The following is a 7,506-nucleotide window of genomic DNA, read 5'->3' as shown; positions in this document are numbered from 1 at the left end:
GGCTGAGACTAACCCTCACTCACCCCAGTTACTGTTCTTCAGGACTGTGCACCAGCCGCCACCTTCTCAGCTGGGAAGATTTCTCTCCTGCAGCTCTCCCCTTTGGATGGTCAACATGCAGAAAGGAAAGGAAGGTGGCAAAGATTGCATTGGATTTGTTAAGTCCAGCTGTCCTTCCCTGTGACCATAACCTTGCCACCATCAGAGATGTTACCTGACATGACCTGAGCAATACAACTGTGGGCCTGGTGGGCTTAGTCTCTATGGGACACTTCATGGCTGTCCCACTTAAATGACCTTACATGCACCAGGTATCATCACACTTGAGATAACACTCTAGGTTTCAAGGTTTGAAGAAGGAATGCCGTATCCTTAGATATCTATAAATTGGTAGAGGTATAGGCTAAGTTTCTACTCTTTGGGGTGGAGTTAGGGACATAGCAGGCTTTCATGAACATAGAAAATAAGAGAATTGACTGGATCCAGGTGGGAAGTGCTGGCTGTGGCACCTGGGGCCACTCTTGACTTCTGCTGACAATCTCTTCAGATGATCAGATTTGGAGCCACTGTGGATTTAACATACTGAGTTCTCAAAGGCCTTCTTGCTTGTGACAGGCATCAGTCTATTTTCTTGACCTAGGGACTACTGGATCCATTTGAAATCAGTGTACCTCCTTCAAAGAAGAATGACAAATCCCTGCTAAATTATAGGGTTTGTCAGTGGATGGTTGGCATATCTAATTTTTTCAGCTACTATGATATGTCATTATGTGTGGCATCCCTACCAACCCCAACCCCAAATGCAAAACCAGAACAAAGGCTGTTTTCCAAAGCCCACACGTTTCACTCACAGATTAGCATCCTAGCACCATTCATTACTATTCTATTTGTTCTTAATATACAAATGAGTCTAACAAATAAGTCTACCAGGTCTCTAAGTCCACAGTGGACTAAAGGAAGCAGCTGAACAAGGGGCTAAGAGTGTGTCACTTGCAGAACTAAGGAGATTTGACAGCCTGATAGATGAGCAGTGTACTAGAAACATGGAACACTTTAAAAGCAAATTTCAAGGAGGTAGAAAAGTATTTTACGTAGTTAAAAAAAAAAACACCTTCATTTATTCCAAATGATAATATGTATGTCTTGCCATAAAGTGCAAGATACGTGAGGTGTCACTGATTTTATAAATGATGATCATGTACTTATAGTTTAAAAATTTTTTTTGTCCTTTCATTTATTGGTGTATTTGTCCTCAGATTCAGCCATTGTAAATATTGTCTTAATAAAGTAGTCATTGGCTTGATCCATGGATGACATCTTGGAGATTTTAGGTGGTGGGAAGAAGATAGCATTTTTCCATCTGTGACATTCAGATGACAATGTGCTGGTTGTGTTCTGGGTGGATGGATCTACTTCCAAGTTAAGTCAGAGAGATTTTTGGTGGTCTGCACTGCCCTCCTATACCTCTCATGTGTCACCCTCACTCCTCTGAGTCCATGAATCACCAAGGCAACTCAAAGATGACCTATGCTCTGCTACTTATCCCCAGTGTTCCTCAAAGCTGATCAGGAGCAGAGCCAGGCCCTCTCCCCATCTTCCGTCATTCCAGGGCAAGCAGAGATCTGGGGCAAGATAGGTGACAGGATCAGGTGGAAGCTATGGGAGGTGGACATCAGCAGTCTGTAAAGCTGAAAGCCAAGTTTACTGTGATCAAGAACAAGTGTCAAGTGTGCAGCCAGCCCATGAGAGACAAATGTCAGTCCTCCCATGCTGAGGCCAGGGGGAGTCAGGGAATCCAGAGGTCAGGTTGTCTGCAAGTCCATCCAAACAGACAGAGCACATATCCATTACTGGCTGTCAGAAATCTCAGGGGGAAATACATGACTTCTGGTAAAAGAAGAGGAGTAGAAAGGAAAAGGAATAGAGGAGGCCGTTAAAATAGCTATCATTTCTTTATTCTTTGTTTTCTTCTGTCTTTATTTCGTATTTTATATAAAACTCAGTCACCAAAGAGAACCTTCTAAATGCCAGGTGGGGCCTGGGCAGGGTAGTCAGCAGCTGACTAAATAGAACTGCTTTCCTGCTGTCACCACGCTGGGTTAGAGAAATGATTTCAGCCTCCAGGACTTTCAATCTGATGTTTCCCAAATGAAATATATGTGTTTATAATGGGAAAAAAAGGAGAGAGAATGTTGTGACTGTGAGTAGATAAAAGTAGGCCAGCCCTGCCTGGCTTCATGGAGGAACAGGCCATGTGTCCAGGTCATAGGGAGCTCTGGAAAGAGGACCCACTAGGATCTCTGGCCTCAGATCCTAAGTTACCACCTCTTCTCCAGTGTCCTTAGGACAGAGGGGTACAAAATCTAATAGGAATGAAAATGAGGAGTGTCTGTGAAGGAACAGTCTGGCTGTGTGACATGGAACCTTAGTTCATTCGTTGGTAAAATGAAGCCCAGAACGCCCACATCACTGGGTCATTTTGAAGATTATATAACACCAGCATGATGCAGCCCTCAGTAAATGAAGCTACTATTTTTTTTTTCCTGTTGGGCAGTGAAAGTATTTTTACAACTGCTGTTTTTAAAGGACATGGTCACTCACAGTGATCATTCTCTGAAACACCCAAGCTTTCATGTAACATCTTTCCTCTTCTTCCTCCTCCACATTCCCTCTTCGAATGTATGAAATCACTTTCTTGAGTGCGGCATCAGGCCATTGAAGAAGTTCAGCTGCAGAGACCTCTGGGAAAGAGGTCGTCTGGTTATCATAGTGCTTCTCAAGTCAGAGGAGGCCCATGCCCTCCGCTTACCTCTAACCTGAGATGCAGCAGGTTTTCATATACTTCAGAGCCCCAGGTTGCCAACTAGGGGTTTCCTGGACCATATAGAGGAACCAACTTGAGGAGACTGAGTACTGACCAGGTGTTTTTCCAGAAATTCTGTTGGGCAATGTGGTTTCCTAGAACTGAAGTGACATTAGTGGCAGGAAGGAAGTTAGGCAACCTGGAACTCAGTTGCTCTTGGTAGGCTTCTGTGGGCAGGAAGGTCCTCTCTCCTGATGGACACGTCATGAGCTCAGCTGGTCAGTATGTGGTGCTGATGAGGTCCTGGAAGGGCTAAGCGGTTGGGCAGTGAGTTTCACCTCAACCCTCTGTCCATCCATCCTGCTGTCCATGCATTCATCCATTCATTTGGAAATGTTTGTCAAGCTCCTACAGTGGGTCAGACACTGTGCTAGGTATATTGGGGACAGCAGAATGAGCTGGGCCACTCAGGCAGGCAGTGGCTGACTCCTGCATGCCTTGTCATAGCATCTGGACTCTATTCTAAGGGGCTGAGCATCGCCCAAGAGCTCGAAGCCTGAATGTGAGAGCACCAGCCTTTCCTCTCAGCGGGGCACAGGGTGAGCTGAGTCAAATCCCTGCCTTGCCATTGGTTCACGGGCCTTTGATCAAGTGATTTAACCTTTCTTGATCTCTCAGCCTCATCCATAAAATGGTGATAACAGAGTCCATCTCGCGGGGCTCACGTGATGTCTAGACAATTTAACCTCTGTGAGCACTTTTGGCCTTTGGCGCTGAACAACTTGATTGAGCTCCACCCATTTCTCGGGGCGGGGGAGGGAGCCGAGCGCCTTCCTCTACACTAGTGGCTCCTGCCGGGGCTGATGCCACCGCTAGATGGCGCACGATCCCCACACAAGGGTTCCTCACGACGGTGGGACAAGACCTGACAGCTTCAGCCAGGGCCAGCCTGGGAAACCCTAGCTAATTCAGTTCCTTGGCAGCCTGACTGGGCCCCACGGGGACTCAGTCTCTTTTCCTTGCCCTTTTTTTCTGCCTAGTTTTCAGTTGATGTACTGTATTTTGTGCCCTGCATTTTTGTTTCTGAAACAAAGTAAACCATTTATTTAATCATTCATTTTAAGTACGTTTTCTTGAGGGCTTCAGTGTCACCCAGGGATGGTTGAGTGCTTAGCTTATGTTTAGTGCTTATGAATTTATTAAATGAAAGATTTTTAAGGTGATTTAAGTAAATCCTGTCATTTTAAAAATCAGTCCTGTGAGGCGTGGTAGTGTATGCCTGTAATCCTGATGTCTTGGGAAGATAAGCAGGAATATTTCAAGTTCAGGGGCAGCCTTGGCAACTAAGTGAGGCCCTGAGCAACTTAACAAGACCTCATCTCAAAATAAAAAAAATAAAAAGGGCTGGAGATGCAGCTCAGTGGTTAAGCACATCTGGTTTCCATTTCTAGTACCAAAAATTAAAAAAATAATAATAAATAAATAAAATCAGTCTTTATTAAGTTGCTAACTGAAAATATCAGCTTATGTGATTGCTGAAGGACACATATAACATTTCTCTGAAAAGCCCCCTCCAGTGTTACGTAGTTGGGTGTCTAGACACTAGACCCTGGCTAGGGGACACCCTAAACCCTTACAGTCTCCATCTGATGACATTCTTCATAACTTGAGCATCATTTGCTCTTATACTTCTAGAATTCATCCTCCCAGGAGGCTTGACTAGTTGGAGCAACTTCTGGAGCCTGTTGCTTTTATGTTTGGGGTTGCAGAGTGGATGCCCTGGCTGTAGTGGGAGGTCCTGGGCCAGACCCAGATTGAGGTGAGGCTGAGTTGTTAGTCTTTGTCTCTTCATCTAGCTATGGGGACCCATTTGTTCATCAGCACCACAGCCCTGCCAGGTAGCCCAGCCAGCTGCAACACACTCAAGCAGACCCAGTGGGGCAGGCTAGGGGGCCCTCCTCTCACTCATTTGGCATTGCACACAAGGAGGCATGGGCCTGGTCAGGCGTCATGGCAAGGCTGGTTTGTGCACCTACACACACTCCCGTTTATGTTGGTGGGTTCCCTGGGTGCAGCTTGGTGGGACTCATGCAGAACATTTCCCCCCTGCTCCTTGGCTTTCTTGACAAGGGAGGAATCAGAAATTGTGAGAGTGCCCAGGCCAGGGGCAGATGCTGAGAGGACTGTAGTAGCCTCAGAGTGCAGCTGGTCCTTTTCCCAAACTGCTACAGGCCTCTACAGGAACACCCACTGCCCCTCTGCAGGAGCACCTTAACTTCAAGGGTGCTGAGCCCCAGGGGACTTCCTGTGGACTCCTATCATGGAAGAATGACCAGGCAGTTGGCTTGCAGGCCTGGCCTGGAAATGGTCCTTGATATTGCTGCTCAGACCTGCTCACAGAAGCAAATCCCATGTCCCTCTCCATGAAGAGAAAGAGAACAAGAACAAGAGAGAGAGGAGAGAGGAGGGGGGGGAGAGAGAGAGAGAGAGAGGGATTGATAGCCAAGGCTCCAGAAGTGATGGTTTCCTCAGATCACCCAGCTTTGGAGTTAGAAGAAAAAGTATGAATTCTGTGACCTCTGCAATGAGAATTGGGAGTCCAGGGGTGGGCTGGTGAAACAAAAAACATATTGACCAGAAGCCAGAGGACTTCAGCTTATGTCCTCTGTGCCCCCACTGAATGTGTGGCTATGGCCTTGGGGGAGATCATTTAACCTCTGAGTCTCAGGCTTCTCATCTTCTGAGTTGTGATGTTAACTCCTGCTTCAGGATGGGGGCAAAGGTGAAATAAGATTGAGTCTGACAAAGACCTTGTCATGTAGTAAGTGGGGTTCCAAGTTGTTCTAGTGTGCCGCAGTCTGGCTGGGCACAATTCAGGAGCCACTTGTCAAAAGAAACGAACTTTATTTTTAGAACCACACACGCCAAACAAAACAGCTCCTCAGGAAAAACCCTCAGAGCCCAACTGCCACCATCAGCTTCCCACAAGCCTCTCCACCTCCCCCACTCCTCCTGCTCTTGAGGCCGATTGGCTGGGTCGTGTGGGCGGAGCCAAAAAATTCCCCCAATGAGCAGCTCCGTGATCTGAAAGGGCAGGGAAACAGTCCAATGAGCATCACCGCAGAGGAGCCAATCAGCTAGAAGTTGCTGGGGCCGCTGTGAGCCAATAATCAGCTGGCAGTCTGAAAGTTTGCTGGGGCCCCTTCAGCTGTGGCTCTCAACACTAGTGGACTGATCTGGTGCAACATGCCTTCCCTGGACTGTTTGAGGATGTTGAATTCTCTCTCATGACTAAGAGAAACAAACAAGTAAGAAGGATACTTAAAGGGCTGGGGATATAGCTCAGTTGGTAGAGTGCTTGCCTCACATGCACAAGGCCCTGGGTTCAATCCCCAGCACCACAAAGGAAAGAAAGAAAAGAAAAGGATAGTTAAAACCAAAGGTAGAAGCCAATGGCTTGTGAGGTATGTCAGACCTAGATAAAGAATGTGAAGCACATGTGTGTGAACGTAGATAGGAAGGGATGAAGGAGTTGAGTAGGCACTGAATATTCATGAGCCACACTAAATATACATGAGACACATGAAGCAACACATATTCAGAATACTTCCACCACACACAGACCCATGGGGCACCCAATAGTCAATCAACTACCCATTGGCAATGCCCCTGGAAATGCAGACAAACACAGCTTTCAGCAGATGAATCAATAAACTAAATTGTGTCCAGTCATTGTATTTGTCCCTTGTCTCTCGGATGGAGCATATATGAGATTGGGCCTCAAGCACTTTCTGTCATTTGTAGCTTTTTCTCAAACCTCAGCTACTGCTCATAACCACACCAGCTGCAGGAGGAGCTGACAAGGCAGAGGGACGAGATGCAGTAGCATCGTGCAACCCAGGATTCCATAGGTGGTCCTTCCACCCCTCTGCCACAGTACTCTAAGGGTGTCCCCACCCATTTCTCTCCCTTTGCTTCTTGCTGTTGTAAGTGGACTTAGTTAGCCATGTCATTTGAGTCACTTACTTTGGTCTTAAGCCCTTTCATTTGGTGTCTGGGACAATGTGCCTGTGGTGGACTTGGGATCTGCCATTGCAGCAAGGTAACTTCCCCTGGGACACGGAGGCAGAGCTGGAGCAGGAGAACCCTTGTTTTCAAACAGCCCAGCTTGGCTCCTTAGATGTGGGCACTACATCTGCAGGGGACTGAGGGGCTCTGCTGCTTCTCTGGTGAGACACCTTAGCCTTCTTCTTCTCTAGCCCTCATCAGTGTGGGCCATAACCACAGAAACAGAACAGAGCTTCTGACCACACACTGTGGAGAGCTTCCCAGTGACCCCTGCTGCCTTCCCAATCCTGAAGATACAGAGAAAAGTGGGCTCAGCAGGCAACTGGAAGATGGTCATGCCCTTCTTTCTAGGTTCCAAGAGTACTCTGGCCATTATTTTCCTGTGACCTCTCCAAAAGCCATCCATGAGAGAGGTTGATGTCAGAGCACAGTCTCTGTCACTTACTAGCTGTGTGACTTAATCAAGTCACCTGGACCTCTTATGCTTTGGTTTCTTCATCAGTCAAAATGGCATCTAACTAGATTCAGTAACAGCAGATGTTTATTGAGTAAAGACAAGCACAGTCACGACAGATAGGCCTTACTTTATTTTTATTATTTGTATACTTTTTCAGTTAAAAAAAAATAGACACACA

The sequence above is a fragment of the Marmota monax genome, unplaced genomic scaffold (assembly GCF_021218885.2).
Source record: "Marmota monax isolate L192 unplaced genomic scaffold, Marmota_monax_Labrador192_F-V1.1 WCK01_AAM20220418_F8-fsc00010, whole genome shotgun sequence".
In the NCBI taxonomy this organism is placed as follows: domain Eukaryota; kingdom Metazoa; phylum Chordata; class Mammalia; order Rodentia; family Sciuridae; genus Marmota; species Marmota monax.
Note: the sequence above shows the minus strand (reverse complement) of the source record.